This window comes from Monodelphis domestica, chromosome 1 (genome assembly GCF_027887165.1).
Source record: "Monodelphis domestica isolate mMonDom1 chromosome 1, mMonDom1.pri, whole genome shotgun sequence".
In the NCBI taxonomy this organism is placed as follows: Eukaryota; Metazoa; Chordata; class Mammalia; order Didelphimorphia; family Didelphidae; genus Monodelphis; species Monodelphis domestica.
The window spans coordinates 387,542,176-387,565,372 of record NC_077227.1 but is presented as its reverse complement, the minus strand read 5'-3'; the positions used below and the strand labels follow the sequence as shown (position 1 = coordinate 387,565,372).

Sequence of the window (23,197 nt, the reverse complement as noted above, 5' to 3'; positions counted from 1 at the left end):
AATAAATAATCTGGATTACATCAAATTAAAAAGTTTTTGTACAAACAAAACCAATGTAACCAAAATCAGAAGGGTAGCAACAAATTGGGAAACAATCTTCATAAAAACCTCTGACAAAGGTTTAATTACTCAAATTTATAAAGAACTAAATCAATTGTACAAAAATACAAGCCATTTTCCAATTGACAAATGGGCAAGGGACATGAACAGGCAGTTCGCAGCCAAAGAAATCAAAACTATTAATAAGCACATGAAAAAGTGCTCTACATCTCTTATAATCAGAGAGATGCAAATGAAAACAACTCTGAGGTATCACCTCACACCTAGCAGTTTGGCTAACATGACAGCAAAGGAAAGTAATGAATGCTGGAGGGGATGTGGCAAAATAGGGACATTAATTCATTTCTGGTGGAGTTGTGAATTGATCCAACCATTCTGGAGGGCAATTTGGAACCATGCCCAAAGGGTGATAAAAGACTGTCTGCCCTTTGATCCAGCTATAGCACTGCTGGGTTTGTACCTTACAGAGATAATAAGGAAAAAGACTTGTACAAGAATATTCATAGCTGCACTCTTTGTGGTGGCCAAAAATTGGAAAACGAAGGGATGCCCTTTAATTGGAGAATGGCTGAACAAATTGTGGTATATGTTGGTGATGGAATACTATTGTGCTAAAAGGAATAATAAAGTGGAGGAATTCCATGGAGACTGGAACAACCTCCAGGAAGTGTTGCAGAGCGAAAGGAGCAGAACCAGGAAAACATTGAACATAGAGACTGATACATTGTGGTACAGTCTAAGGTGATGGACTTCTCCATTAGTATCAATGCAATGTCCCTGAACAATCTGCAGGGATCTAAAAAATACTAGCCATAAGCAGAGGATAAACTGTGGGAGTAAAAACACCGATGAAAAGCAACTGCTTGACTACAGGGGCTGAGAGGAAATGACTGAGGAGAGACTCTAAATGAACACTATAATGCAACTTCCAACAACAGGAAAATGGGTTCGAGTCAAGAACACATGTGATAACCAGTGGAATCGTGCATGGGCTATGGGAGAGGAAAAGGTGGTGGGAGGGGGGAGGGGAGGAAAAGAAAATGATCTTTGTTTCCAGTGAATAATGTATGGAAATGACCAAATAAAATAATGTTTAAAATTTAAAAAAAAAAAAGAATGTTCATGGCTGGGCTATATTAAGGAAGGAAAGAACCTTAAAAAAAAAAGTGAGTGCAATTTTAGTTTACATTAAAGGAAATATAGATAGTACCCAGAATAAGGGAGATAGAAGCCCTACTATATTCTACTTTGGTATGGATGATATCAGTTGTTGTTGACTTCACTGATTACTTATATGATACAGTATTCTCATTTCTTGAGCTTTGCTTCCCCCTGCTTCTCAGTGAGAAGATTCCACTAGCTCCTGTCTCTACTTTCCTTCACAATGATAAAAGTTCAGCATAATATAACCCAGTTCCTCTACTCTGAAGATAATGTGCACACATATTTGTAAACTGGCTTTTGCTGTTCTGCCCTAGATATGGAAATACTCATATTATTTGATGTTTATTAATCTCAAAAATAAAAAAATGCAACTAGGGATATACTTTATTAGTTTATCTCAAGAGACAGAAGACATATTTTGGCTGGGAGCAGAGATATTGGCAGTCATGCTTAGCTAACCTGTATTTTGAATGATAGCTAACATAATATGTATATATGTATGTATGTTTATATACAGATATATGTATGATTATGTAAAAAATGTTCTTTGAATTAAATCACTTTCTCTTCTAATTTCTAAGCCCTTGGTATGGGGACTCTTCTGTAACTTCAGACAAGACCCTGACTGACACAACCTTCTTGGAACATCTTGACCATGAAGGTAGAAGGAAATGAAACATAAGGACCAAACACTGATAGAGATACATAGCATATTCCTGACTCACTATGTCTCTGTGCCACACTGAAAAGATTTAGTTAAAAGAAATGACAGGCATCATCTTGTCCAACCTCCTCACTTTATGAGTCAAACTGCTTATTTAGGTCCAGAGAGGAGACATTACTTGGCTTAGGTTACTTGGGAATGAAAAGTATAACCAGGATTCAAACGCAAGAATTCTGTCACCCGGTTCAAAATCCTTCCACCACACCATATTGCCATCTTGATCTACATAGAAGAAAGTTTCAAGCCAGGTCTGGGATTAAAAAATGGCAAAGTCTCTACTCTCAAGGAGTATAAAATCTACTATACATATTTATATACATATTACATGTATCTAAAATGCATATAATATGTTCTCACCAAAATCAGCATATTAAATAGAGTAGGATCTTAGGAAATAATGGTTGAACTGAATATCAAAGAGATCTCATTTTTGGAGTGGGATCTGTTTTTAATGTTGGCCTATGTTCGTGCTAATATAGTATTCTTTCACTATCATATACCACAATCTGTTCAGCCATTCCCCATTTGAGAGACACCCACTAATTTTCCATTTTTTTGTCATCACAAAGAATGCAGCTATGAATATTTTTGTATAACCCTTTTTTATTATCTCTTTGGGGTAGAAACCTAGTAGTGGTATTGCTGAATCAAAGGGCAAGGCATTCTTTTAAAACCCTTTGGGCATAATCCCAAATTGCCTTCCAAATAAAAGGTTGGATCAATTCACAACTCTGCCAGCAATGCATTAATGTCCCAATTTTGCCTTATCCCCTCCAACATTTATTATTGTCCTTTACTGTCATATTGGTCAATCTGCTAGGTGTTAGGTGGTCCCTCAAAGTTGATTAGATTTTCATTTCTCTAATCAGAAGGGATTTAGAACACTTTTTCATGTGCTTATTGATAATTTTGATTTCTTCATCTGAAAACTGTTTATTTGTGTCTCTTGACTCTTTGTCAATTGGGGAATGGCCTGATTTCTTGTACATTTGACTTAATTCCTTATGAATTTGAGAAATTAGACCTTTGTCCCAGATTTATGTTATAATTTTTCCCCAGTTTGTTGCTTCCATTCTAATTTTGGTTGTATTGGTTTTGTTTGTACAAAAAACCCTTTTAGATTTAATATAATCAAAATTATTCATTTTATATTTTGTAATATTCCTCTGTCTCTTGCTTGGTCTTAAATTCTTTCCTTTCCCATAGGTCTGACAGGTATATTATTCTGTTTACCCAATTTTCTTATAATATACCCATTTGGTATAGAGTGAGAAATGTTAATCTAATCCTTATTTTTCAATATTTTTCAATGTTATAAGCAGTTTTTGTCAAATAGTGGGTTCTTTTCCCCAAAACTGGGATCTTTGGGTTTATCAAACACTAGCTTGTTGAGGTCATTTACTGCAGCTTGGAATTTTTAAGGAGAAAGCAGCCTACTAGTAGCAAAGAATGCCTAGTCAGACTAATGTTTACATGCATAAAATCTAATATAGGATTCTAAAGGAATCACATTATATGGCAATTATCAAAATATTTTTAAAAGGTCATGGACCCCAAATTAATAAACTCGCTTCTAAAGTCAATGGGGTGATCCACCATAGCTATATGATCCTTAGGCTGAGGATCATAACTCATACCTTTGTATCCAGATACTCTTTGTACATACTTACCTTTCCCCTCTTGTCCTAGATCTTTGCCTAAACATTAGCTAATCTTCAAGGCTGAACTGAAAAGCCATCTGCTTTTGAAAAACTTGTCTGATCAGCTTCCAATCAAAACTCTGATTGTTGACTCTAATCTAGTAAAAAATCTATTCCTAAAGTCACAAAAATTCCAGGTTCTGATTAAATGTATTTGTTAACGTTTCCTGACATAGCTACACTCATATGAAACATCTATTCTGTTTAGTTTGGGTCTAAATTTAAACAAAGAAGCACTTTTATTTGCAGTATCTTGATGAATTCACAATATTGAAATTCCTTGGTAGTCTGAGTTTAAAAGTTCCCAATCCCTATGCAAAGGCATGGTAAAGCACAGGACCTGATTCACTTGCTATCCTTGCATAAAAAACCCCTCAATTTTGTCAAGTAAGTATCAGAAGCCTGATTTGAACTCAGGTTTTCCTGTCTCCAGGTCCAGTGTTTTATCTACTATTCCATCTAGGTGCATTGATATATTCTATTCCCCTCTGAATCCCTTCCCCTCCATACATAAGCAGTGGATACTTCAGAGTAATGTAGCAATGCGATTCTATCTATCCTATTCTGGCTTCTAATAAGTCTATTAGAATTCCAAGATCACAGAATGTCAGTGCTATAAGGGACATAAGATTATAGATCAGAGATTAGAATGGCCATTAGAAAATATATAGAGAGTGGCAGCTAGGTGGCTCAATAGATAGAGAACCAGGTGTGGAGACAGGAGGTCCTACGTTCAAATCTGGCCTTAGATAATTCTTAATTGTATGATCCTGGGCAAGTCACTTAACTCCAACGGCCTAGCCTTTACTCCTCTTCTGCCTTGGAAGCAATACTGAGTGGAAATGGGAGGTAAAGGCTTTTTTGAAAAAAGGAAAAGAAAATATAATAAGAGTTTGATGGGTCCTCAGAGGTTATTTAGTCTAATACCCCCTTTTTATTGATGGAGACACTGAGGCTCATGGAGTTTAGGTAACTTGTCCAAGTTCACCTACAGGTAGTAAGTATCAGAGGCCAGGCCTGGACCAAAGAGCCTGTCTTCAGAGTCAGTGTTATTTCTACATGAATATAAGATACAGAAGAAACCATAGAACATCAGAGCTAGAAAAGATATTACCAATATCATCTCAGAGAAGATAAACGAATGTCACAATGTGACAAAGGGCATAGGGCTCAGCCCAGCTATTCCAGGTTCTGGATTCAGACCCATACCTCCTGATCACATTCCTGTCCCTTTCATATTTACCCAATAGACTACAGTAGTGGTTCTTAAAGAATTCTTGTTGAGTTCTGCTAGGTGTGCTTCAGAATGTTGCTTAGATAAAAATTTATAGATACTTTTGTTCATTATACATTTTGCTTACTCTGCTTATATATTGTGATGAGTATAATATTCACAAATAAAACTTATCTATTTTAGAATCTGCCAGGCTCAAAACATATTAGACCCTCAAAAATAAAGCAACAAAGAATTAAACAAAAATAGCTGCTCTTATTGAAGTGAAACTGCATAAACACATGTTTGTGGTGCTGACAATTCAAATATTCAGGGTGCTCTGATTCATCGTGCCAACGAATTCTGTGCCATAAGAAAAAAGAAGGTAAACAACCAACTTACAGTCTACTTTGGCTCCAATCCAATCTAATCTAATCTGTTCCAACAAATGTGCATTAAGTACGTACTGTGTGTCTTTAAAGTAATTTATTAGGTACTCAAACTACAAAGAAAAAAATAATTGACAAATAATCCCTAATGTTTTGCTGGGACATGGATGGGGGTGGGGATATAATAAGAAAACAGATAAAGCAACACATGACAATTGGATGAGAGAGAGAGAGAGAGAGCGAGTACCAACACTGGGAATCAGGAAGAGTTTCCATAGGATAAGGCTCTTAAGCTGAGACTTGACTGAAGTTAAGAGATTCTAAGAAGTAGATGTGGGAAAATAGCACAATGACAAGGGAGAAACTGAGTAAAGGCACAGATATAAGAGAAATAATTGGAGAAACCTGGGAAACAGAAAACAGGCTAATTTGGCTAGAATGTTTAGTGTGCAAAAGTGAATATGAAATAAGTCTAGGAAGGGAAGATGGAGCCAGATCCAATGGGCAACTAGGATAGAGCACCAGATCTGGAGTCAGGAGGACCTGACACTTACTAGTTCTATGACCCTAGGCAAGTCATTTAACCCTGTTTACCTTAGTTTCTTCATCTATAAAATAATCTGAAGAAGGAAATAGCAAACCACTCTAGTATCTTTACCAAGAAAATGCCAAATAGGGCCACAAAGAGTTGGATATGACTGAAAATACTTGAACATTACATAGATATAAAGCTGAAAATTTTGTATTATATTTTTGTCAATATGTAATTACTGAAAATTTTTTGGTCAGAAGGGCAATATGATCATACTTGTGCTTTAGATACTCCTGAACACAATTTGACTTAGAGAAGGGAGAGCCTAGAAACTGGATTTTATTTCAGAAGCGACTGAAATTGTGCAAGGAAGATATGATGATGTCTGAATTAGATGAGTAGAAAGGAGAGATAGATGAGATATTTGGTGGCAGTAGAGTGAACAAGAGTGGGTGATTGCTGTTTTCCATGGCTAGGGAGATAGGCTACTTATGAATTTTAGATTTACTCCACCCTGCTTAGTCTTTAGAATTCTAGCAACCAGGAATGTATACACCCCCACTTAAGGAATAACTGTAGGGGAGGACGGTCTGTGACCTACGTGTGCTAGCAAGTGACAAATCAGAAACAACTAAGTAACCCCCTGGGCTGTCCTAAGCCAAGTTTAAGCCACCATTGTTACACGTAAGACACAGGAACTTACATAATGAAAGGCCTTTATATTTCACGTGACTTCCTGTGAGAGGGACTGCTTTTGTGGCTTTTGTGGACTTTGGAGGTTTTTTGCGGTGGTTCTTGACTTGGAGGGCTGGAGAGTGGAGGTCTGAGACTGTTTCCCTTATTCAACTATGTGGTGAGTGTTAAGGCTGAATCCTCTTTCCCTGGCTTTCTGAAGGTACCAGCCTCCAAGGAGGCCCCTCATCTTGGAGGAGGCCTAGAGGCTGGAAGCCAAGCTAGATTTAATATTCTGGGAAGGCCCCTTGGCTGAGGTCTCTGAACTCCCCCTGACTCAGGTCAGGCTGAAGCAGATCTTCTCCCCCTTTCCCTCTTTCTCCTTCATTCTTAATTTCTTCCTTCAATTTTAAATAAACCACTATAAAATGCTATTCTGACTTGAGTATTTCATTGGGATTTAGAATTTAACCCTGGCAACCCTGGCAAATTAAATAATATATTCAGTCTCAACTCTAAATTTTACCTTTAACATACTTAAATCAATGTTTTGCAAAGGAAAAATTCATTTGAAGGACCTCATTTTTAATTTCTTTATTTTTATAAATACTATCAACATACTAGATCTACTGCTCAATAGTAGCCTACCTAACTACAGAGATATAGCATCATTAGGTTGGGTAATTGATTATGAATCTTTTGATTGATGATTGATGAATCTATGAAAAAAATAAAGAATGAGTCTCAGTCTTAAACTTACTCTTTTTTACTTCTGCAGTGACTGAGACAAAGGATTCTAAGAGCCCATTTTTAAATGATAAATAAACAATTTATTAACTATTTTATATGGGAGATTCTTAGACCAGTGAATGGACCATCTGGAAGAAATGAGCCATAAGCCTCCAACCACGGCCACTATGTCCTCCACCCCATCCTGTGGAGGCCACCTACAAAGAACTCTGGAAGAGCAATACTCCCCAAACCAGTTACCCTGCATTTAGCCCTTCCCATAAAAACATCATCCAGGGAAGCAACTCTTGGGAACATAACCTATCAACTGCTTTTGCAGGTGCTATAGCTCTCTTTTCAGCAACTACAACTAATAAAAACCATAAAAGGAAGTTGTCACTTGTCCTTGGCACTATCAAATGGCCCAACATCAGAAATGGACTTAATTTCACTAGTAGATATAGTACTAAAGAATGTGTATTACCATCTGCCTTGCCAAGCACCTGAAGGACTATGGGGCCTTTTCGTCTGAGTATAGTTGAAACCTCCTTTATGTGTTGTCCCTCCTTATTAGAATGTGAGCTCTTTGAGATCAGGGACAATTATACATTCTATTTGCATTCCTAGAGTTTATTTAGCATAGTGCTTTAGACACTGGGAGTCCCTAATAAATTAATTCTCATTCATTAATTTATCCACTCATTCATTCATCTATGTATTCATTTATTCTTTGAACCTGACATCTATTTAGGCAAAATCAGAAGTCTAAAGGATGTTGGAGCTAAATGGAAGGACAGTTCATGTATTCTCCTTGGATCACCAGCTAATGGATTTCTAGGAGATGGTTTTATATTGTGTTGAAGGCAGCAAAAGGCACCAAATCATAGGACATTTGGTTATACCACATTGCAGAGTTCATAATGGACATTTGAAGAAAAGACAGTGTGGGATTTCATGCTAGGATTCTCTTGGTTTCCTCACAACCTCTTCATTAGTTTAGGTAGTTCAAATAGTTTAGAAAGTTGTCCTAACTGTAGCAAACTCCTAACCCCTTTGCTCTTGGCTCAAGTCTATATAGGCTAAGTATTGAGTTTAAAAAGATATAAAATAATTTGCACATAATGTTTAACAAATTTATCCAAAATCTTACCTATTTGGTGCCCATTTATTTCTCCAGGCAAATCTCCCAAAATATAATCTATTCCTCATTTTCCACCAAGACTTCCCCACCACCTTCCCCACTTTGGATGGCCACCAAAAGGCAACATACTCATAGTATAGTTTAAATCACCTTCACTTCAAAAAATGAAATTTAAAAGGCAGAGATATAAAACTCCAATTGTCCAACTGGCTGCTCAAGTAAATATTGATTTTGCAGTTTTACATTTTGAACAACAACAACAACAACAAAAAAACTCCACCAAAGTATTATGCATTGAATTGCTCTCTCCCCACTCCCATATACTCAAAATTTATCATCAGGCCAATCCAGTGCTTTTATTAGAAAAATGCTCCCTGTTACCCACAGACAAAGCTACTATTCCCCTCCTCACTGCCCCCTTCAGGATCCATTGAATGTCTACCATAGGCACAATATCTTTGCTGTATCTTGGGTGGGTAGCTCTGTGAGTCCTGTCCCAGAATCCTCAGGAAAATATGAGGAGAGAAAGAAGGAGAAAGTACATATTATTTGAGGGTCAATTTTCAGTCCCAAACTTAACTCTGCCAATATTATCAATGACTGAGACTCAGTTTCCTTCTCTATAAAGGAAAGAATATGGGAATAGACTAGCTCATAGAGCTAGAAATTATTTTAGAGACAATCTAGTCCAGATTCCTCATTTTATAGATAGGAAAACTGAAGCCCAGGGAAGGTAAATGATTTGGCTAAGGCCAAAAGCCACACAGGTAATAAGTATAACAAGAGGCATTTGAACCCAGGAACTCTAGCTTTAAATCCAAAATGCTTCCCATTTTCATGCTCCTGCAGAAGGTGGGATTTGAGTTCAGTCATAAAGGAAGCCAGGGAAACCAGGGATCAGAGGTTAGGGGACAGGGAATTTCACAACAAGTGACAAGCATAGTCAGGAAATATTCATGGGAGAAGAATAGTAAGTAAGTTAGCTTGGCCAGAGCATAGAATATATGAAGGAGAGAAGAATGTAAGAAGACTGTAAAAGAAGGTAGGAAAAATCTAGGTTGTGAACACCCTTAAATGCTCCAAAGGGAATTTTATTCTTATTTAATTCTCTTATTTATTCTAAAGAGAAGTTTATCTGTATTCCTCAGTGTAATAGAGCATTAAAGTCAGATATGTACTTGAGGAAGATCATTGTGGCACTTGAGGAGAGAATGGAGGCAGGAAAATCTCTTAGAAGGCTATTGTTACTGCCCAAGTGAAAGGTTAGGGATTATAAAAGGGTCAATGGCTGTGTGAGGGGAAAGAAGGTAACATTTATGGTAGACATTAGAAATTAGAAAAAATAACATTTGTCAAAACATTGGATGTGTGTGGTGTATTTGAATAAGGAGTTGAAGATGACATTGAGCTCAGAAGTGTAGTTAAGTGGGAAAAATGTCATGCCTTGGCAGTGATACGATAGTAGACAAATAGATAATAGCTTCTATATTGAGCTTGAAGTGTATATAGAATATCTAATCTAAGAGATACAAATTATTTTTTTTTTTGATTCAGGAGCGAACTTCAAGGAAACTAGAAATGGATATATAATTCTGGGAATGACTTGCATAGAGATGGTTATTGGATCCATAGGAGTTCATAGGATCATCAAATGATTCATTATAGGAGGAGGAGAAAAGAACAGAATCTTAAGGAAGAGTTAGTTTTAGTGAGCTTGACCTTGGTCAGTATCTAGAAAAGGAGATTAAAAAGCAGTTGCCAGGCAAGTAGAAAGAGAATCAGCAGAAAACAGTCTTATGGAAACTTGTAAAGGAGAATATCCAGGAGAAGATAGTGATCAGCAACTGCAGAAAGGCCAAGAAGAATGAGTACTGAGAAGAAAGTGTTTATTTGACAATTAAAAAATCATTACCACATAGTACGTGCTTAATAGTTTTTTTCTGAATTGAGTTGAATTTAATTCCCTCATGCAATTAATTTTTGGTAGTATGCTACAATCCAATTAGATCCATTTTGTGTCTCTCCAGATTTTAAAATGAAATGGCTATGGAATCGAATAGATAGAATACAAAGGATTTGCTGTATTAAGACAATGTGCAATGTTTCCAAAGACTCCACACTTCTAGGAAATAGAGATGTTTATCTCAAAGGAGAAAAAACTCAATGTACATTATAACTATTTTTAAGTATTTGAAATGCTAGAATGGAGAGAGAAATACACTTGTATTTTGTGATTCCAAGAGGGAGGGGTAGGAGCAATAGTTGGAAGCCATATTCAGCCTTGATATTCTGGGTCAAAAGGAGGGTGTGATGACTCTACTTTAATTGTGCATATGAGTTGTCTGGGTTCTTAACCCTTAGTATAATTGAAATATTATAAATAAGCAAATGAAATGGAGGGAAGGAACCACTTCCCTGTGAGATCTAGGTCAAGTTGAGATGACTCATTGGCTGAAATTGCAGAAATGAGTAGAGCTAATTATCTGGGTTTTCCAAAAAGGTTTTATCAGATACTTACTGTCTAGCTATTGGTACTTTTTCATGGGAAATGACAGTTGAACTTAGCTATTCTTATTCATACTAGAACTGTTAAAAGTATTTTTCCTAGCTAAATATTGAACTTCCATGAAAGAAGATATGTTTCTTATTGAAACCTAATGATCACTTCCAGGCTAAGATGGCCACAGAGTAGAGATATCAAGGAAGACCTGTCAGGATTACACAGGATCTAGCAACTTCCACACTAAATAGCTGCAAGACCTGGAATATGTTATTCAGAAAAGCAAGAGAATTGGGTCTACAATGAAGGATCACATACCCATCAAAACTGATTATATAGTTCCAGAGGAATGTATGGGCATTTAAAAAAATAGAAGATTTCCAAATATTTGTATAGAAAAGACCATAACTAAATGGAAATTTTAATGTCCAAATACAAAACTCAAGAGAAACAAGAAAAAGATAATTATTTTTAGGGGCTTAGTAAGGTAAAATTATTTATATTGCTATATAGAAAAATAATATTTGTAATTCTCAAAAACTGTATTCACTGCCATAGTAATTAGAAGAATTATTCATAGGTAGAAGTTGGGGTACTAAGTGATTTAAGATGATATGTGAAAAAGAAAAGAAAAGAAATGCAGGGGAAATAGAAGATGGCACCAAGAGAAACTAAGAAGGAATAAAAAAATAGGATAATTTATACCACATAAAGAGGCACATGGGGGGGGAGAATATAAATTTAAGGAGAGAAAGAGAGTGCTAATAGGTAATAATTAAGCCTTACTCTCAGTGGAAACGATTCTGAGATGGAAGAGTATCTATATCCATTGGGGAATTCTATTTTACCCTATAGGGAAACTGAGAGGGAAAAATAAAGGGTAGGGGGAAAGTGGGATGGGAACCAAAAGGAGTATGAAAATGGAGGGAAAGAGAGGAGGGAGGGAATTGAATAGACCATAAAGGAAAATAAAAGGGTAATAAGAAGGGAGGGGATAGGAAGGGAAGTAAAATAAGGGCGAGGATTAGGGGAACTAATTAAAAGCAAAACAGGGTATGGAAGGAAATAGTGAAAGAAGGAAGGGCAAGACTAGGAGAGAAAATAAAAATGATAGGGAATACATAGGTGGTAAGTATTACCTATTAGCACTCTCCTCCTCTACTTCTTATAATAGTATTCTTCCCCTCCCTTCCCCATGTGCCTTTGTGTGATATAGATTGTCCTATTTATCTTATTCCTTCAAGTTTCTCTAGGTGCCATCTTCTATTCCCCCCTTTTTCTTTTTTTACATAATATCTTATACCACTTATTACTTCAATCCCTAACTGTGAATGATTCTTCTAATTACTATAATAGTAAATGTAATTTTTGAGAGTTAAAAATAACATTTTCCCATATATTAATATAAATAATTTGATCTTATTGAAGCCCTTAAAGAAGAAAATTTAAACAAACAAAAAAAAAACCATTTTCCCCCTTTCACCTCTTTCTTATTTATCTTTTCATGTTTCTCTTGATCTTTGTGTTTGGATATCAAATTTTCCATTTAGTTCAGGTCTTTTCTTTACAAATATTTGGAATTCTTTCATTTTGTTGAATGTCCAAACTTTCCCCTGAAAGTATATAGTCAGTTTTGATAGGTAGGTGATCATTGGTTGAAGATCCAATTCTCTTGCCTTTCTGAATATCATATTGCAAGCCTTGTGGGCCTTTAGTGTGGAAGCTGCCAGATCTTGTGTAATCCTGATTGGTGCTCCTTGATATATGAATTGTCTCTTTTTGGCTTCTTGTAAAATTTTCTCCTTAGCTTGGAAGCTCTTGAATTTGGAAATTATATTCCTGGGGGTTGTCTTTTGAGGACTTAGTGTAGAGTGTGTTCTATGAACTCTTTCGATGTCTATTTTTCCCCCTTATTCAAGAACACCAGGGCAGTTTTCTTGAATAATTTCTTGTATTATGATGTCAAGATTCAGGCCCAGTCACTTCTGAAGGTTAGAACTGTTCTTAGTTGCTTTCTTTCTACTGCTAAGATTCTAAAAAGACAAAACTGGACTGATCGGGAGTGGGAGAACCCTCCGCCAGCCTCTGGGGCCTGGCCTCAGATCTGAAGCTGAGAAAAACTCCAATCCCAACTGGTTATTAAACTTTATATTATTTGAATTCGCAGTCAGATAAGTGGACTATCTTTTCTGGTTATAGAGGGAGCTGAACTTCAGTTCAGTCATTCTACAACAAACAATCTTTATCGGACCCCTGTTGTTTCCTCTCATTAGGGGGCATCTCCCTCCTCTGCTTCATCAAGAAATATACCCTCTCTCCCCTCTCTCCGCCATACCCTGCTACAAACCTCCCATTATCCCCATTTTTCCAATCCTATTTCCTTTCCCAATAAATATTACAAGAGATAATAGTGGTTTTGCTGGGTCAAAGAATATATATGTACAGTTGAATAGCTTTTGGGTATACCTTGAAATTGCTTTCCAGAATGCCTGGATTTGTTCACAGCTACACCAACAGTGCATTTAATATATTTGTTTTCTCATAGCCCTTAAGCATTTTTCATTTTCCTTTTTTGTCTGCTTAGCTAATCTGATGAGTGAGAGTTGTCACATAAGAATTGTTTTAATTTCAGTCTAATTATTAGCAGTTTAGAGCATTACTAAAATTGATTATTGATAACATGGATTTCTTCCCCTGAAAACTTCTTGTTTGTGTCCTTTTATCTGGGAAATGACTATTATTCACAAAAACATGTCAGTTGTGTATGTTTTAGAAATGAAACTTTTATCAGAGAAACTTGCCACCCAAATGTTTTCTTACATTTATTTGCTTCTCTTCTAATTTTAATTGCGTTGTTATCACTTGTGCAATACCCATTAAGGTTTATGTATTCAAAATTGTACATTTTATTTTCTGTGATCCTCTCTATCCTTTGCTTGGTCAGGGACCATTTCCCTGTGCAGATAACTTCTTCCTTGTTTCTCTAATTTGTTTGTTATGTTAAAGTCATGTACCAATTCAGGGATTATGGGGGTATCCTATGAGACTTTGATTCATATCTAGTTTCTCCCAGTTTCTTTTTCAATTCTCCCAATAGTTTTCAATGTGTAGTAAGTCCTTGCCTCAGTAACTAGTTTCAGGAGAAAATTTCTCTCTCTCCAGTGTTGTTTTTAATTTTTTATGTTAACTTCTAGTGACCTGGAGTTTATAGATTTTTAAATTAATATCCAATACTCCAAGTATTATATTTATGAGATTTATTAATAATAAACTTGGAGCAAGGGAATAAAAAACCTCAGTAATGAAAACCCACTTTCCCAGCCTTACACAGGATAAAAAGAGAGAGGGAAGAGCCACAAAAATTTATATACAAACATGAACATGCAACATGGTGGAGAAGGGAAAGGGATGCTGGGAGATGAAAAAGAATTCTGGGAGATGGAATCCAAAGGTACAAAATTTCTAATTATACATTTCTCCCTGTGATACTTTGGAAGACCAGTCTCCCCAAGGAATCATTTAAAAAATTTAACTTAAAACTCTAAATATTTTTAACTAATGGTATATACAATATTGCAGTTTCTAAAGGGAAATTACAATAATTTGGGGGAAAAGGGAAAGAAAAAAGAAAAAGAATGAAACCAATATTAGCTGCATTGACAAAAAGCCAACTGGGGGCAGTCCCCTTTGGCATGAGAGTGTAGATTCAAAAGAAATGCATTCAACCCCCCATAATTCAAATCACCACATCCCAAAATTCACTGTGGATCTTCTAGTCCACTGTGTGGTCTCTGAAGGTATCTTCGTGGTGTCTTCTCCAAAAAGTTTGCCTTCTGGATTCTGGGAGGTAGTCTCTTGTTGTAAATTAGGTTCATTTTCAAATCAAAGTTCACAACAATAACATAGTTCCCCCTGAGGAAGATAATAACACAAGGTCAAACACCACTGAGTAAATTCAGGTATAGACAAGTCTCAGAAGAGGAAGTTAAAGAACAAAGGAACCAACTAGATAAAAAACTGATTCCATAGGAACTGCCCCCCCTATGTGTGGCCCAGGGAAATTAAGAAACTATTATTGGTTCCCAAGATGTGACATGTGAGAGTTAGTGAGTGGAGAAAAAAGCTTCTAAGTTCAGACTGGCAGGAAGTTGAGGTCTTTGGCATGCACATGGAGAAGCAGAGTGGACCCTTGTCAGAGTTTAGCTAGAGGACCACAATGGTGTCTGCAGATTAGAAAGCTAAGCATCTCTCTACTTCTCTCCTACTTTTCCCTCTCTTTATTACTACTACTACTTTTGATTTAATAAAGTTATTAAGCTACAAACAGCCTCATAATTTTAAATATTATACTGGGATATTTGGGTTTATCAAACATTAGTTACAAATATGTTTCTCTATATTGTGTACCTATGTTGTGCACTAATCAATATAACCTCTTTATTCTTAACCAATAACAAATAGATTTGGTGATTGATACTACTTTGTAGTATAGTTTGAAATCTGGTACAATTAGGCTCCCATAATAATCACTTTTTTTCATTAATCACCTTGAGATTCTAGGTTTTTTAAGAGTCCCTGATCACTCTCAGGAAGATAGCTGATGTTTAGGGTTGGCTCACTGAGAGGAGAGGGGATTTGAAGATTTTCCCCCTTCTGCCTTCCCTCCTTAGCTATAGCTGCACTCCCAGATTTGCTCTTAACCCTCTTTTCACCCCTCTATTACTTGAGACCAAAGGGTCTCCCCTTTATCTGTTCACTCACACATGGCTTGGGGAAAAGAAAACTATTTTAATGTCAACTCAATCAAGGTAATTCAAAGGAATAACTAGCAGGGAAAGAATGAGAGAGGAAAGTGGGAAAATGGGGTCCCTGTCTCTATCTAAAACCCTTTTCCCTCCCTCCTCGAGTTTGGGGGTAACTCAGGCCTTGGCAGCCTGAGCCCCCTGAGAGAGTCAGGTTGACTCACCCTGGGTTTGGCCCCTTGGCCTCAGTTCAGACTCAGGGCAATAGGAGGTGAAGTAAATTCGGAAAGAGATTGAAAATGTCTTTCTCAGGTTTCCTCTTCAATAGTCTTTTCAATTGGGAAATGTTGGGGGAAAGAATTTCTAGTCACAAGCAGGAAAAAGTGGGTAACTCTCAAGAGAAAGTTTTTTTCAAATTTCTTTCTTGGCTTCTCCTAAGAGAACCTCACTGCTCTACCAACCAGAATCTTCTCCTCCTCAAGATTCCAAACTCCTGGGGCCCCTCTGCCATTGAGGTGATCAGTTCCACACACTCTTCAGCCTGGCACTTTTCTTATGTGTCAGCCTCTGTCACATCAGCCATGTATCTGGAGGTGCTTCATGTGTTGGTCAACACCCTCCTCAGGTGGGGATTGTATTGTTGTTATAAAATTCTAGGCTAATAAAAAAATTTTTTTCTTGTTTGAGATTAATTTTAGGTTAAGAAACTTGCTACCTCCCCAAATCAAGAAAGTGAACTGTTTGGAGGTGTCATGAAGATTCATGCAGAAACCACACACTGCACCAAGAGATCCAGAATGAACTTTGGGATGTAGTGAATTGAAATTTGGGAGGTTGAACACATATATTTTGAGTGTGAACTCTTATGCCAAAGGAGACTGCACCCTAATTATCTTTTTGTCAATGGGCCTAGCAATCACTGGTCTTGTTCCCTCGTTTATTTCCCTCATCCCTAAATTATAGTAATTTCCCCCTTAGAAAGTGCAATGTTGTATATACCTCTAGTTAAAGATCTTTAGAAATATAAGTTGGTTATGTGTACTCATTCGTTGGGGAAACTAGGCATGTAAATCTGGGAGATTTCTACATGCTCATTTCCCAATGGAATCACAGGGGGATTGTGAAATTAGAATTTGCTCTCCAGGACTCTCTTTCCCAGCATCTCATCTGCGTATTTACCCTAACGTACTAATTTAAGGAAGATAAAAGTTTTGTGTAGCTCCTCCCTCTCTCTTTTTTCCTTGGAAGGAAGTTGTGGAGGTTGGGTGAGAGCCAGGCAGGAAAGTTTACTCACATGGTCATACTTAAGCTTTGTATTTCTATTTTTTATATCTTCTACTTCAAGTGATTGCTAATAAATCTTATAAAATATAATACTTGAAGTTATTGATATTAAATTAAATTTTACACTATCTTTGGGTAAATAATATTTTGTAGGAGTGTTTATATAATTCCTTTTTGTGTACCTAATGAAGTAGACTGAAATGTTTTATGCTTTCTACAGTTATTTTAAATAGACTTTATCTTTCTATATTTTCCTGGTTGTTCATATTATATAAAAATGATGTTGATTTTTGTGGGTTTATTTTATACCCTGCAATTTTGCTGAAGTTTCAGTTGGTACAATTGGTTTTTTTAATTAACTGTCCAAGATTCTCTGAACAAACCAACATATCATCCAGAACTGTGGTAATTTTTTTTCTGGTTTACCCATGCAAATTCCCTCAGTTTCTTTTTATTGTCTTATGGATGTGACTAGCAGTTCAAACAATACTTTTAGTATTGCTACATAATGGTTATCTTTTGCTTCTATTTTCATTGGAAATGTTTCCAGTTTGTTACCATTACATATAATGCTGAATCTTACATTTAGATAGGCATGATGACATTTTAAGGAAATATTAATTTTTTCCTATAATTTTATTTAGGAATGGGTTTAACTCTGTGCCTTTACATTTATTGTACCCTATATCTTTAATATTCTCTCTCTTCATCTCTACCTCCTTACTTCTCTGGTTACCTTCAATTCTCAATTAAAATCTTAGCTTCTTCAAGGAGCCCTTTTTAATATTCCATAGTGCTAGTTCTTCCTTTTGAAATTGTCTCATATGCCTTGTTTGTATACAATTGTTTGCATTTTGTCACCTTCATTAGACTGTGAACTCCTTGAAGTCAGGGACTATTTGTGTCTTACTTGATATCTCAAGGACTTAGCATTATGCTTGACACAATGTGGGCAATAACAAATACTTGTTGACATTACTATATCAATTTTGTGTATGTAAACATAAAATTATTGAGTTTTACTTTATGATACATTTTCATTTTTGGTTGTTTAGCTCTTTCACTTATGTTGCACTCTTTGTGACCCCAGTTAGGGTTTTCTTGGAAAACATACTAGAGTGGTTTTTCCAGGGTCACATGATGAGTAATATCTGAGGCCATATTTTAATTCATAAAGATGGAATCTTCCTGGCTACAGACCAGGCACTCTATGTGCTTCACCATCTAGCTGCTCCATATAAGGTAGAGAGAAGTTCATTATATCCATGTTCATGATTGATTGTTAGGGCTCCCCCCCCTTCTTTTCTATTATATCTTACATTTTCTCTCTTTTTACCACCCCGTGAAAAGAGTTAGATATTTTCCTGTCTTTAATATATCTTGGGAATCAATCCATCAGTGTTCTAAAATTTGTGCTTACTCTGTTATAGCTGTATTCTGTGTCAGATTAGTTAATGTTTAGAGGCAGTAAAAATATGATTTGTAATTGTGAACCAGGAATCTTGAGTTTTAGCTTTTCTTATTATGTGAACTTGAATGAGTAACTTTACCTTTCAGAGTTTCAATTATGTTATCAGCAGTATCCCTCTCAGCATTGACATTCTAGGGTAATTTCCATTTCTAACATCATTCTCTGTTCTAAGGGAATTTGAAATTTGACATTTTTTGTTCAATATTCAAAGCTCCCTTCCATCTCAAAAATTTTTTGTTCTGCACATTAAGGTTCCTTCTAGCAATATGATTTTAATGATTTTTCCAACTTGTAATAATGCACTGTTATGGAAGCTAGATGCATCAAGCACTGAACTTGGAATCAAGAAGACTTCCTGAGTTCAAATCTGACATCATATATTTATTGACTGTAAAATATAAACTTCCTTAGCTTTGTTTCTATTTCTTGTTTTTTTTTTCAGTCATATCGGATACTTTGTGATATCATTTATAATTTTCTTGGCAAAAATACTGGAGAGGTTTTCCATTTTCTTCTCCAACTCATTTTTAAGATGAGAGAATTGAGGCAAACAGTGTTTTGAGACAAGTTGCAAACAAAAGCGACTGACCCAGGGTCATGAAACTATTTGAGGTGAGATTTGAACTCAGGAAAATGAGGTTTCCAGATCTGGCACTCCTTCCATTGTACCATGTAGGTACATGTAGTGTTTTTAAAAAAGATAAGAGATAGGGAAGGGAATGGAAGGGATGTACCCTGGAGGGAGGCTTGTACCCTGAGGTATATATAGAGAGAAAGAGAGGAGAAACCTCTCTTTCACAAAGTGGGGTACAGGGGAGTCAGCAGATGTAATGGGTTGTCTCAGAGAGAGGAGAGGGGGTTTGAAGATTTTCCCCCTTCTGCCTTCCCTCGTTAGCTAACTATGCAGAAAAGATTATATTCTTGCAAGGAAAAGTATGGCCATTTAATAAAATAGAAAACTACCAAGCATTCATAAGGAAAAGACCTGATTTAAACAGAAAATTTGATCCCCAAACACAGAACTCAAGAGAATCACCAAAAGGTAATTAAGAAAGGGAAAACAAAAACAAAAACAAAAAACTTTTTTAAGGGACACAATAAGTTAAAAAGATTTGTATTCCTATAAGAAAAAAATGATATAGGTAGCTCTTAAAAATTGTTATTGCCATCAGGGTAGCTAGAAGGAGTATACTTAGAGGGAAGAGTGACAAACTATATAGGAAGAAATGTCAAAAAAAAAATAGTGCTTTGATATGAACTCAGTTCTTTTTACTAATTTTAATTTTTAAATTTTTCCAGTTACATGATTCATGTTGTTTTCCTCACCACTCCAGGGCTGACAAGAAATTCCACTGGGTTATACATATGTTATCACTAATAACCTATTTCCATATTATTCATGTCTATAATTGAGTAGACTTTTAACCCAAACCCCAAATTATATACCCATATAAACAAGTGACAAATCATATGTTTTCTTCTTGATTTCTACTCTCACACTTATTTCTCTTGATGTGGATAGAATTCTTTCTCATAAGTCCCTTAGAATTGTCCTGGAACATTATATTGCTTTTAGTAGTACAGTCAGTTAAATTTGATCTTCCCACAAAGTTTCAGTTACTATGTATAATATTCTTCTGGTTCTGCTTATTTCTCTCTACAGAAATCAAGCAGTTCATCATTCCTTATAGCACAATAGTATTCTTTCACCATCATATAACACAATTTGATCAGTCATTCCCCAACTGAGGGATACCACCTCATTTCCAATTTTTTTTGACACAACAAAAAATACAACTATAAATATTTTTGGTACAAACAGAACCTTTACATTTTTTAAAATCTCTTTGGGATACAAACCCAGTAGTGATATTGCTGGATCAAAGGACATGCATTCTTTTAAAGTTTTTTTGACATAATTCCAAATTGCCTTCCAGAATGGTTGGATCAATTCACAACTCCCATCAGCAGTGTTTTAGTGTCCCAATTTTGCCACATCCCCTCCAGCATTCATAATTTTCCTTTACTATCATATTGGCCACTCTGCTAAGTGTAAGGTGGTACCCCAGATTTGTTTTGATTTGCATTTCTCTGATCAGGAGGGATTTAGAACATTTTTTCATATAGTTATTGATAGTTTTGATTTCTTCATCTGAAAACTACCTATTCATATCTCTTGACCATTTGTAAATTAGGGAATGGTTTGATTTCTTATGAATTTGATGTAGTTCTTTGTGTATTTGAGAAATTAGACCTTTGTCAGAGAATTATTTTTTGTCAGAGAATTTTTTTAATAAAATTTTTTTACAAGTTTGTTGCTTCCCTTCTAATTTTAGTTGTATTGGTTTTGTTTGTACAAAACATTTTTAATTTAATAGAATCAAAATTATTCATTTTACATCTTGTAATGTTCTCTATCTCTTGCTTGGTCTTAGCTTCTTTATTTTCCCATAGATCTGACATGTATATTATTCCATGATCACCTAGTTTACTCATAATGTCAATTTTTATGTTTAAATCATATAACCATTTTGGATTTATTTTGATATTGGGTCTGAGATATTGATCTAAACCATTTTTTTGCCATACCATTTTCCAATTTTCCCAGAATTTTTTGTTAAATAGTGGATTCTTGTCTCCAGAGCCAAGATCTTTGGGTTTATCAAATGCAAGATTGTTTAGATCATTTACCCCTATTCTATTCCATTGATCCACACTTCCATCTCTTAGCCAGCACCATATTATTTTGATGATTATTGCTTTATAATACAGTTTAATATCTGGTATTATTAGGCCACTATCCTTCACATTTTTTAAATTAGTTCTTTCAATATTCTTGATCTTTTGTTCTTCAAGATGAACTTTGTTATTATTTTTTCTATTGCTCTAACATAGTTTTTTGGTAGTTTGATAAGTATGGCACTGAATAAGTAAGTCAATTTAGGTAGGATTGTAATTTTTATTATATTAACTCATTCTACCCATGATCAATAAATGTTTTTCCAATTGTTTAGAGTTTTATTTGTGTGGAAAGTGTTTTGTGATTGTGTTCACATAATTCCCATATTTTTTCTGGGCAGATAGATTCCCAAATATTTCATGTTATCTAAAGCGATTTTATTTTATTTTTGTTATTAATTAATTTAGAATATTTTTCCATGCTTACGTTATTAATGTTTAAGAGTGATTTTAAAAGGAGTTTCTTTTTATAACCCTCTCTTTTTAAAAAAAAACCCTTACCTTCTGTCTTGGAATCAATGCCATATATTGGTTCCAAGGCAGAAGAGTGGTAAGGGCTAGGCAATGGGGGTTAAGTGACTTGCCCAGGTTCACACAGCTAGGAAGTATCTGAGGCCAGATTTGAACCCAGGACCTCCCTTCTCTGAGTCTGACTCTCAATCCACTGAGTTACCCAGCTGCTCCCCCTCTTTCTAACTCTTGCTGCTGATTTTTGTTGGAAATATATAGAAATGTTGATGATTTATGTGGGTTTATTTTACATCCTGCAACTTTGCTAAAGTTATTATTTTCACTAGCTTTTTCATTAATTTTCTAGGATTCTCTAAGTATACCATAGTATCATCTGCAAAGATAGATGGTTTAATTTCCTCTTTGTCTACTTTAGTCCCTTCAGTTTCTTATTCTTCTCTAATTGCTACCACTAGTACTTTTAGTATAATATTAAATTATAGTGGTGATAATGGGCATCCATGTTTCACTCCTGATGTTATTGGGAAGGCATCTCATTTCTTCCCATTGCAGATGATACTTACTGATGATTTTAATAAATACTGTTTATTATTTTGAGGAAAGGCTCTTTTATTCCTGTATTTTCTAGTGTTTTCAGTGGGAGTGGTTGTTATATTTTGTCAAAGGCTTTTTCTGCATCTATTGAGAAAATAATGTGATTTCTGTTAGTTTGGTTGTTGATATGGTCAATTATGTGGATCATTTCCCCAATATTAAACCAGCCTTGCATTTCTGGTATAAATCTCACCTGATCATAGCAAAAAATCCTTGTGATCACTTTGCTAATATTTTATTTGAGATTTTTGTATCTATGTTCATTAAGGAGGTTGGTCTATAGTTTTCTTTCTCTGTTTTTGGGCTTCCTGTCTTAGGAATCAGTACTATATTTGTGCCATAAAAAGAATTCAGTAGAACTCCTTCTTTGTTTATTTTGTCAAATAGTTTGTACAATGTTGGGATAAGTTGTTCTTTAAAAGTTTGATAGAATTCACTTGTGAATCCATCTGTCCCAGAGGATTATTTCCTGGGGACTTTATTGATGACATATTCAACTTCTTCTTCTGAAATGGATTATTTAAGTATTCTATTTCTTCTTTTGTTAATATAGGCAATTTATATTTCTGTAAATATTCATCCATTTCACCTACATTCTCAAATTTATCACCATATAATATGGCAAATAGCTCCTAATAATTGCCTTAATTTTCTTATTAGAGGTCAAATTCACCTTATTTCTTTCATACTGGTAATTTGATTCTCTTTCTATTTTTAAAATAGATTAGATTAGAAATTAAATTAGATTTTAATTGTTTTTTTTAAAGAACCAATTCTTAGTTTTATTTATTAGTTTATTTATTTTAAATTTAAATTAATTTATTTAGTCAATTTATAACATTATTTCTTGGTTACAAGAATCATATTTTTTCCATCCCTCTCCTAACCCCACCCTTTCCATAGCTGATGCGCAATTTCACTGGGTGTTACATGTGTCCTTGATCAAAACCTTTATCCATGTTGTTGGTGTTTACATTAGGATGTTCATTTAGAGTCTACATTCCCAACCATATCCCCTTGACCCATATATTCAAGTAGTTGTTTTTTCTTCTGTGTTTCTGCTCCCACAGTT

The 23,197-nt window shown here is 35.4% G+C and overlaps 1 protein-coding gene and 1 long non-coding RNA gene across 2 annotated transcripts in view; both read left to right on the top strand.

Moving 5' to 3' along the window:
• The first annotated feature begins 6,542 nt into the window (after positions 1-6,542).
• LOC130453647 (uncharacterized) lies at positions 6,543-7,575 on the top strand. The gene is made up of 2 exons (XR_008911104.1): positions 6,543-6,635; positions 7,233-7,575. It is a non-coding gene; the product is annotated as an uncharacterized LOC130453647 (long non-coding RNA).
• Positions 7,576-9,266: 1,691 nt separating this feature from the next.
• The window catches only part of LOC103091878 (serine protease inhibitor Kazal-type 1-like), an 87,380-nt gene continuing 73,449 nt past the window's right edge, over positions 9,267-23,197 (top strand). Inside the window, exon 1 of the mRNA XM_007474096.3 lies at positions 9,267-9,366. The gene's annotated coding sequence lies outside the window, so the exon portion shown is untranslated. The remainder of the gene's footprint in view (positions 9,367-23,197) is intronic.